General features: G+C 45.7%; 1 protein-coding gene across 8 annotated transcripts in view; it reads right to left on the reverse strand.

Moving 5' to 3' along the window:
- The window catches only part of LOC311511910 (leucine-rich repeat and fibronectin type III domain-containing protein 1-like protein), a 258,493-nt gene extending 254,473 nt beyond the window's left edge, over nt 1-4,020 (reverse strand). For 7 of the 8 annotated variants that reach the window (XM_084612842.1, XM_084612846.1, XM_084612841.1 and 4 more), the window contains exon 1: nt 3,311-4,020. The gene's annotated coding sequence lies outside the window, so the exon portion shown is untranslated. The remainder of the gene's footprint in view (nt 1-3,310) is intronic. The other variant, XM_084612848.1, reaches the window with a different exon arrangement.
- Between the last annotated feature and the right edge of the window lie 5,098 nt (nt 4,021-9,118).

Below are 9,118 nucleotides of genomic sequence, written 5' to 3' on the forward strand. Positions count from 1 at the left end.
TGTGCACTGATTTTTATTTTCTTTGGTAACCATCTCTATCCTTTATGCCTACCACTTAAAATCTATCTTTCTGTAGTTAATAAACCTGTTTTATGTTTTACTTAAAACAGTGTATTTTGCTTGAAGTGCTTGGAAAACCTCAGCTCAGGAACAAAAGCTGGTGCATATCCTTTCCACATTGATGGAGAGGCAGACTGGTAATAAATTTACACTGGTCAGGCTTCTGACCAGAGCAAGATGGTACAGGTGTGGGGTCCTGAGCTGCAGGGGGGGTGGGGGGAATTGGCTGGAGCCTCTCTGTTGTTGGTTCATGAGTGGCTGGGAGTAGCATTCATGTAACTCAGCTGGGTGTGTCCCTGCCTGTGGATATCTGTGTAAATGCAGTACCTGGAGAGGTTTGCAGCTTGTCACAGTATGAAAGGGAACCCAAGTTGATGGGACAGAGGGATCACTGGTACCCCAGTTCCAGGTTACAATCTGGGGAACCCATCACACGAGCATCCTAAATCCCCCATTTATTTCTGACACACCAAAGGATTCTGATTATAAACTTGACTGTAGCCAGTGCTCTCCTGGGGCATGTATAAATTATACCTTAGATTCTCTCATGTTACGGGTATAAAACCACAGCACAGCCTAAACCATGCACTCACTGCATAAGATGACTACGTGGCTCTGGGATGGTAATGGACTACAGACCTGTTCAGCTCTGGGTCATCAGTTCAAATCCAAGCCAGTTCCATCATAAAAATGAGTCTCAGACCAATTCCTACTGGACAGAGACATAGAATGGGCCCCCTTGTGGTAATCTCAGCAAGGACTGAATTGGCTTAGAGAATTCTCTTTCATCGCAGGTGGGCGGGTAGCAAGACTTGCACTGTCTGTACTGTAAGCAGTTCTGTGATGAGGTTCTCAGACAGCAGGGCTGCCAAAGCTAGCACCTCCCAGCAATGCTAAATTCGCACAAAACATTAAAAATCAATGCATCACTTCATAATCTGAGAAGAACTGTAGCCAGTTGCCTTTAAACTATGACTTTTAGGATTTATGGGATAATCAAACATTAATATCCTTATGAGTCTCTAACCACCACATTTAAGTCTACAATGATGCTTCCTCATTCTCCTAACATAATTAGATTCAACTGGCTTCTCAGAAGTAAAAAGCAGCCAGCATATTTTGTAGTAGCTTTCCTGAACAGAAGTGATTTTGGCATCCACTCACCTTTTTTTTACTAAAGAATCTATTTGTGCCTCACCAGTTCATAATGATTTCCTATCAGTTGAGTTAAAGCTCCATTTTAGCCTGGTCCCTGAGCAGCACAACTGCTTTTATCTGAAAGCTATCTTGTACCTACAAGCAATATTTTAATGCTTAACATGGCATTTTAGTAGAAGCATTTCATCTTTATTCTGATCAGAAAGGGGGGTGAAATCAATCTTAACTCCTGATAAAATTTTATTTAAGAAGGTGGAAGATATCTTCAAGATTTAATGAGGGATTAAATGGCACACATACTTCATAGGAGTCTTAAGACACCTGTGCTCCCAGCTGCAATGTATAGAAGGAAAACCTTCACCAAATCAACCTTAAGGAAAAAGCATCTTGCATCCTTAAAACAAACTTTCTTAGGTAACTATGCTATTGTGATGTTTCAAACTCCTAGTAGATAAAGAACCCCATCATCCTCACATTTACGTCTGGGTCTTTTGGAAATGATGCTCCCCAGTGAATGGTCTTGGGAGTCTTCTTCCTATCTGAGCAACCTCAGTTCAAACCTACAATCTATGCAGTCATTTTTTTATTATGTGCATCACCTTAGCAGGTCTCAATGACAATACCATAATCTCTTACAATAGACCCTGCAACTACAGGACACTGTGCAGATCATTTAACCAGCTTCATACAGCAAAGAAGCGGAAAGGATGTTCTGACTGAATGTGAATACAACTGATATTAAAAAAAAAAAAATCAACTATGATATCCATTTATATCGCTCCACTTCATCCTGTCACTGCACAAAACATGAGCCTCACATGGACAACAGCACTGCCTGGCTTATCAGGGTTCCTTCCCTTCAGCTAGCTGCAGCACATCAGGTGTAACCCTTGAAAATGTGTATGAAGTGGAATGTTAGAAACTTTTTGCTTAAATTATATGCCAAAATTAAACTATTAAAACACACACATACACAGCTCAATTCTTATCAGGCTTTGATTTTGGCAGGTCTTGGTTTCTGGATGCCATTAAAAAAAAACATTTTCAACTATGAGGCACCAATAATTTATACCAGGAACTGTGCAAAGGGGAAAATGAAATGCCTGAGAGAATTCTGCTAAGAGAGTTTTATTTCAGCCGTCACATATGATCAAATTACCAATTACAAGGAGCCTTATTCAGTGTAAAATCAACTCTGACTTGCTCTGGAAAGTGACTCACTGAATAAGAAGCACTCTCACTTATCAGCAGGTGTTTGTAATGTTATGATTGGATTCCATTTCTCTTCAGAGGGAGATAGAGAGAGTTAAAACACTGGCACAAGCAACACAAGGCACATCTGACAATGACAATGCAATTTATCAAGAACTAGGGGAAAAAATCATGACACTGTTAGAATCTGTTCATCCCATATTATTTATCTTGTGGCTGATGCTGAGAAAATGTTAAGATGCTGAGGCAGTCAAAAGCTAATTCAAACATAATTTAAAAATTAGATGCTGTTTGTCCCCTTATCAGCTGAACCTGCATCTCTATTTATAGCAGACACCGTATCTCCTACACAGCATACATACAAAGGGAAGATTTCTCTCTTCATCATCTGTTTTCTCAAGCTTATGTCCTATGCATTTTTTTAATAGCATGGAAATCAGGACATCAAGGAAACAACAAATATTAAAACCCACCCAAAGTACTTCTTTCATAGCACCAGCAACCAGAGCTTTCTACAACTTTTTTAAAAATATAACTCTCTCGATAAACATAGGGCCAAGAAATCCAGACATTTTTGTAAAAGGAAGCAACGGCATGCCAGGGCTCCCGACCCTCCCTCCCCCTAGCTTTGACTCTGAAATTAGGCACCATGTACATATTCCCTCTTTTCCCGATCTAGGGCTCCGAACCAGACGGAGCGGTACCGAGTCCCCAGCACAGCACGACCAGGGCCGCACCTTTCCGAGGCGATAACACCTCGCAGAGCCGGGCAGCGCTGTCACCCACCGCCCAAGCCCTCCAACACCAGCGCTCCCCCGCCACGCCAGGCGAGGTCTGAACAGCACCGGCAGCTCTGGGAGACGGAAGGAGAGAGAATTACCGTGGAAGAGGTGGAGGCGCTGGCACCGCAGCGATCCGGAGCGGGCAGGGCTCTCTGCCCCCGGCCAAGCACGAGTCGCAGCTGTCCAGGGGCCCCGCGGGTGGGGGCGCCCGGCGGGCTGGTCTCTCGCCGGCCGGCCGGTGGGAAGAAGAACAAATCACATCCAGGTTCCCCCCCAGGGGAATCCGGAGCCCGGTGTAAATCCGCCCAGCCCCCTGCAAGCGACGCCGCTACTCCCCCGACCGGTCCTCGAGCCGCCCGGCAGCGCGGGCTCCCCGGCCACTGCGCCCGGGGCAGGCAGGGCTGGGGCGGCGCCCTCGGCCGAGTCCCCGGGACGCGCCCGGGGCTCAGTCCGGCGGGCGGCTAGCTGCGGAGCCGGCTGGAAAGGGGGGCTCTTCCATGCGCCCCCGGCCCAGGCGCGGCGCCAGCGAGGGCTGAGCCGGCCCGTCTCCGGGGCCCCCTTCCCGGCGTCTGGCCGGTCCCTGACGCGGCGCCTCCCGGCTCAGCGGGGGGGACGGCGGCGGCTAGGGCCGGCGCGGGACCCCGGCGCGGGGCGGCGGCGGCGGCGGCGGCTCCATCCCGCGCGGTCTGACCCCGGCCCCGCTCCTGCCGCCGGGCGCTGCCCGGCCGCCCCCTGCTCGGCGAGCCCGGGAACCGGCGGCGGCTGGGGACGCAGCCCGCCCGGCTCAGGGAGGCTCGAGCGGCGGGCGCGCGCCGAGCACGCGCGGTAGCGGCCGGGCTGCCGCCCGCTCATGAGGCGAGGCGAGGCGGGGCGAAGGCGGGAAGGCGGGAAGGCGGCGGCGGGGCGCGGTGGCTCCGGGGGTGGGGTGGAGGTTGTTTCGGCGGGACTGAGGGGGTGCGCATGGTGGTGTGTAAAATAAGGAACCGTCGAGAGCAGCGGGGTTCGTTCTTCTGCGCCGGCCGGCTCCGAACACGCGTCCAGCGCGGGGGGCCAGGTGCAGACTCTTTGGAAATCTCCCTCAGGGTCCCAGGACCACGGGTTGAAAACTACCGGTCTAGAGCAGGGAGAGTGGGGGCGTCTAGTCGCCGGATCTCACGGCTCCAGAAGAAGGGGAGATTCAGTTGCATTGGGAAATGGCAAATTCAAAACTGATAAGAAGAGGGAAATATGTTTTCCCACAAGGTGTGACTAGCCTGTGGAACTCACTTCTCCTGGCAAGATGTCCTGCTGGCCAAGAATTTAGCAAGGTTCAAAGATAGCTGAGACATCCTATGGGGTTAACAAGACTTCCCAGAGTTATAACAGTTAATACTAACAGTATAGGACAAGAGATATACTCTCATGTCTTGAAGGCAATCTCTAATAGTGGTTAGGGTAGGACCATCATGGGGAGGGTTTTATTGCCTCCCATCTGTATAGTGTGGGGGTTCTTGCACTGTCCTCCGAAACATCCCACCGTTGTCAGAGACAGGGCTGGATGGGCCGTGTGTCTAGTCCATTATGGCAATTCCCACACTTCTATCTGGAGAGCAAAGGGTGGGAGAGCACATGGGTCTGAGAGGAGTTAAAGCTACAGCATGTTTAATCTATTTTACATTTATTTTTCCCATTCCTGGGGAAACCTCAGAGCCTTCTCCTGCATTTATTCAGTGCAGTTTGTGGAGTATAGGACACTGCTGGTCACTCCTGCACAGCTAATCCCTATTACTGTGGGCCCAAACATTCAGAAATGGTTGTTATTTGGGGTGCCCCAGTATCTGGGTGCTCAAGCTGGGACACTTTAAAGGTGCCTCATTTTTCCAGAGCCACTAAGCATCAGCAGCACCAATGAAGAGTTTTAGGCACAAGGGGAGGTGCCAGAAGCACTACTGTGTGCCCTGCATGCTACCTGAGGGGAAGGCCTCCCTTCACATGCCCACAGCAGCAGTCTGAAACAGGCCAGGCCTACCCACCAAAAGCCCAGATAATTGATTAAGGGGTGAGCAAATAGAGCAGGCCCTATGCAGCTATTGGCCAGAGGACTGGGAGGAAATCCCACCCCTCACTCCCTGTGCTTGGTTAGAGAAAGGGCATGCACTTCTAGAGTGGGAGCTTAGCAATTTTGAAGTGGGGGATAGGGGCTGGCTGTCCGCTTCTGGTACCCGTAACTCAAGAAGGCTGTTGATAAATTGGTGAGGGTCCCTGCTGGCCTTGGAATCTATGAATGAATGAAGTTTGAGAATATTTGTTGTGTTTTATTAAAGCAGTATTGCAAGTCATTTTCTAGTTTCTATACCCAGTGTTCTAGGATGTGGAGCACAAAAATGCTTTTTCTTGGAAACTCTCAGCGTTATGTTGCAGAATACTCATTCAAAATTTCATGGCTCTTCAGGTTATGGTTACTGTGAAGAGAAAAAATTGTCTCTTTGTCAACTTTCTAATTTTCCAGCAATCCTGTGTTTATTTCTTCTTGTGCTCCCCTGCCTGCTTGTCTTTATCTACCTGTTTTATCTTGTCTTAGACTGTAAGCTTTGTGGGGCAGGGACCATCTTTTTATTGTGTCTAAAACAGTGGGGCTGGGTCCATGACTGAGAAATCCAGGCGCTACTGCAATATAAATAATTATAATAATCTGTTTGTGCATTACCTTACGGAGCTGAGCATATGTATTACATATGAGGAAACAGTCTGAGAAGCTTGGTAAGGCTGAGTTTGACATCTGTTTGGTATTAACTCCAGAAGGAGGACCTGTAAGATAGACAAAAATCTGCATTTAACATTTTTCAGCTGCCTTTCTGCTTGGTGACTTAGGCCATGATGATAGTGCCATCCCATTGTTTTAGAAGGGCCTCTAGTGCTACTTTTTAATTTCTGAAGAAATAATTTGGAAAGTTTCAGGGAAAACAAACAAAGCCTAAGTTATACAATTTGGTTGTGTTGCATCATCTAGATGAAGGGTTCAGATTAGCTTCATTTTTTCCACATCTGAAATAGATAGAGACCTGTAGGGCACTGCAGTCTTCTACAAATTCTCATTTTATGATCCTTTTCATTCGTTTAATACAATGAACTAAAAACTGAAGTACTCTAAATAAGATATGCTGCCCCTGCTGAGACTTGTTTGATGTCTCTGAAATTTGTGTATTGTAAATACTAATCTCTCGCTGCTTGCATTTTACCCAGAGTTCAGTGTTATGCTAAAATGTGCTGCTGTCAACAACTCCCTCATCTAAGGTGCTTGTTATTTAGAGGCATAAATGTTAGTTTAACTCTAATCTTTTGTTCAGGAGTTTGACGTGATACATATGGGGTAGAGCTGGGATTAGGCTATTGGAACCCTGCTAGAGATACCTTGGCAACAAGCTAGTTTAGTCTGGACTTGGCGGTCCGACTTTTGGATAAGGCATCCAGTCTCCACAAAGCATCAACGGCCTTTGCAATGGCAGCTATCGCCCACCTAGAGGGTTGCACGCAATGAAAGGTTATGGAGACAGATTGATTTAAATTGTATGAGGGCAAGCACAATGGGTATTCTTCCTCTTCCTGCTCTTTGATTTACACATTTTGGGCTTGTTTACTTGCACAACCATTGCTTACTTACGGTGCTACAAAAATTGACAATTCTGTGGCTGCGCTTGAAAGTAAAAGAAGAGATTCACCTCCTGGGGCAGGAAGGACACTGCTCATACACCTACTTCCAAACCACAGCTGGCCCCATCACTTTTGTCTCTGTTCCTGAGGGAACATTTTTCACTCTCTTTTTTTAAAATGTCGTTGCATAGAATAGCGCACCTGGGACACTGTGGGTAAGACTGTTCCTCCCTCACCCTCCCTGGTTCTGAAGGAATTTGTGTCCATCAGGTAATACTTATGGACTCTGGAGCTTTCACTTGGGAAAAGCCTTTCTACCTGGCTCAGAAATCTATTTAATTTGAACTGAGAAGTATGTTTTCTCTTAGATGCCTATCAACTCTGCAGATCATTTTGGACATGAATGAGTTTCCAAGGGGAGAATATTTCATTCCACCAGGGCACCCTCTGTGTGGGAAATTAGCCTGCTCTGCTGACACGGGCTGTTGCGTGCTTGGCCAGAGGAATAAGTTGAATGTGTGTGTAATACGATTTCTATTTTTAGGGCAATCAGTTCACACTGTTGTGGGTTAAGATTTATTGTCCATTCTCCCAGAGCTAAGTGATTTCTCTCGTGACTCCCTGAAAATTCAGCCTGCCACAGCACCTGTTATCTCAGGATTTTCCATCTCATAAAGGCTTGAATATTTATGACTCTCTGCACCCAACAGCTTGCAGAATAAGCAGCACAAATGTTACCCCACTGACCAAGCCATGCTGTGACGCTGATCCAATAATAATAAGGTTGGAAGGATTAGATTTTGATCAGTAAACGTTGATTTCGCTGTACATGCACAGACAACAATAGAAATTTACATAGGCAAAGCAAGAAAAATGCTGCTTGAGAACTTGTTAGTTTGATTTAATGATATTTACTTTGTATATTTTAACATGTGAGGTTGACACTTTGTGTCTTAATGATTATAAACCTTTAACTTTTTGGATGTGTCTACTGTAATTAAATAATTATTGTCTGACCCCTCCCCCAATTTCCTGCAACTGTGAAAATTTAAATAGATAAACATTGAGAAAATGCTTAAAACCCATAACTTTGCACAATTGTGAACATTTAAAAATAGAAAAAATATTTTAAAATAATCTATATTATGAGTGGAAATTGCAAGCAAATAAGAAAATCGAATTCTGCCAAGCCCAAATAATGACTATTGGACTCTGAGCCTCCCATTTCCCCTAATCCTGCCAAGTTAGGAAGTAGAATTTAGATGGAGTTTTTCTTCTGGGTTGGAATTCACTAATGCTGGAGGCCTGTTCATCACTTAAATCCCATTTGAACCCTTTGGTGCTGAACCGTTCCTAATTCACTCGGGACTAGGAATGACAGGGAGGCAATACCTCAGGTCCTGGTGGCATATTGGCACAGTGGCCTCTAAGCCACTCCTGCTTGTTTATCAGTATTGAAAAGAGTCCTGATTCAGTACAGTCCTGCAGGTGAGATGGCTTGTAGCTTCAGTGGATAATGTTTCAGAAAGTCAACTGCTGTTGCTCTATATTAATCCCAGGTTGTCTGGAGCATCAGTGTATTTATGCAAATAAGTCAAGGATGTTTTTATTATTCCCATCCACAATGGCAAAAGCTTGATCTTTTGGCACTTTTAGCTGTGCAGTGTCTTAGAGGAGGAATATGAGCTACTGGTTAGAGAAGAACCTTGAGCTCTATGAATATCAGGCACTAAATAAATGCAAAATATAGTAGAACCTCATTAATTTCATATGCCAAAAGTATGTGAAAGTCTCTCCCTGCTTCCCAGCAAAGACTTAGTAGGTCTCATGTTACTAAGGCATCCTTACTCATACAAAATCTCTTGCAGAACGCTTCCTTGTGTACTCAGAAGCATTGTCATGCATAATTAAAACTAAACTGCATTTGTCAAATAAATGAACAAAGTGCATTTTTGATGCCTTGTTCTTGCTCTTACTTTTCTGTTGTGTGTGTTCATTTGCTAATTTGCAAAATTAAATCACTGGCCATAGGTCTCCTAGTAATTAGCAGAGCTATGTAAAGATGTGGTTATTAAAGACCTTTTGGATGACATTCATCCCACGCAGTGGGGTCTGGACAAGTTCTACATGCCACTTAAGCTCTCAAAGCAGGACTTAAATGGTATGTAGGCTCTGTGCAGGGCCCATTGCACTCTTACCATAACTTACTACCAGTTCGGCTGAAACTGAACTTAAATATTCATTGAACATGTTATTGATACAGACTGTATTTGGTA

This window comes from Lepidochelys olivacea (assembly GCF_965140295.1).
Source record: "Lepidochelys olivacea isolate rLepOli2 genome assembly, chromosome: 23".
Classification (NCBI taxonomy): Eukaryota; Metazoa; Chordata; order Testudines; family Cheloniidae; genus Lepidochelys; species Lepidochelys olivacea.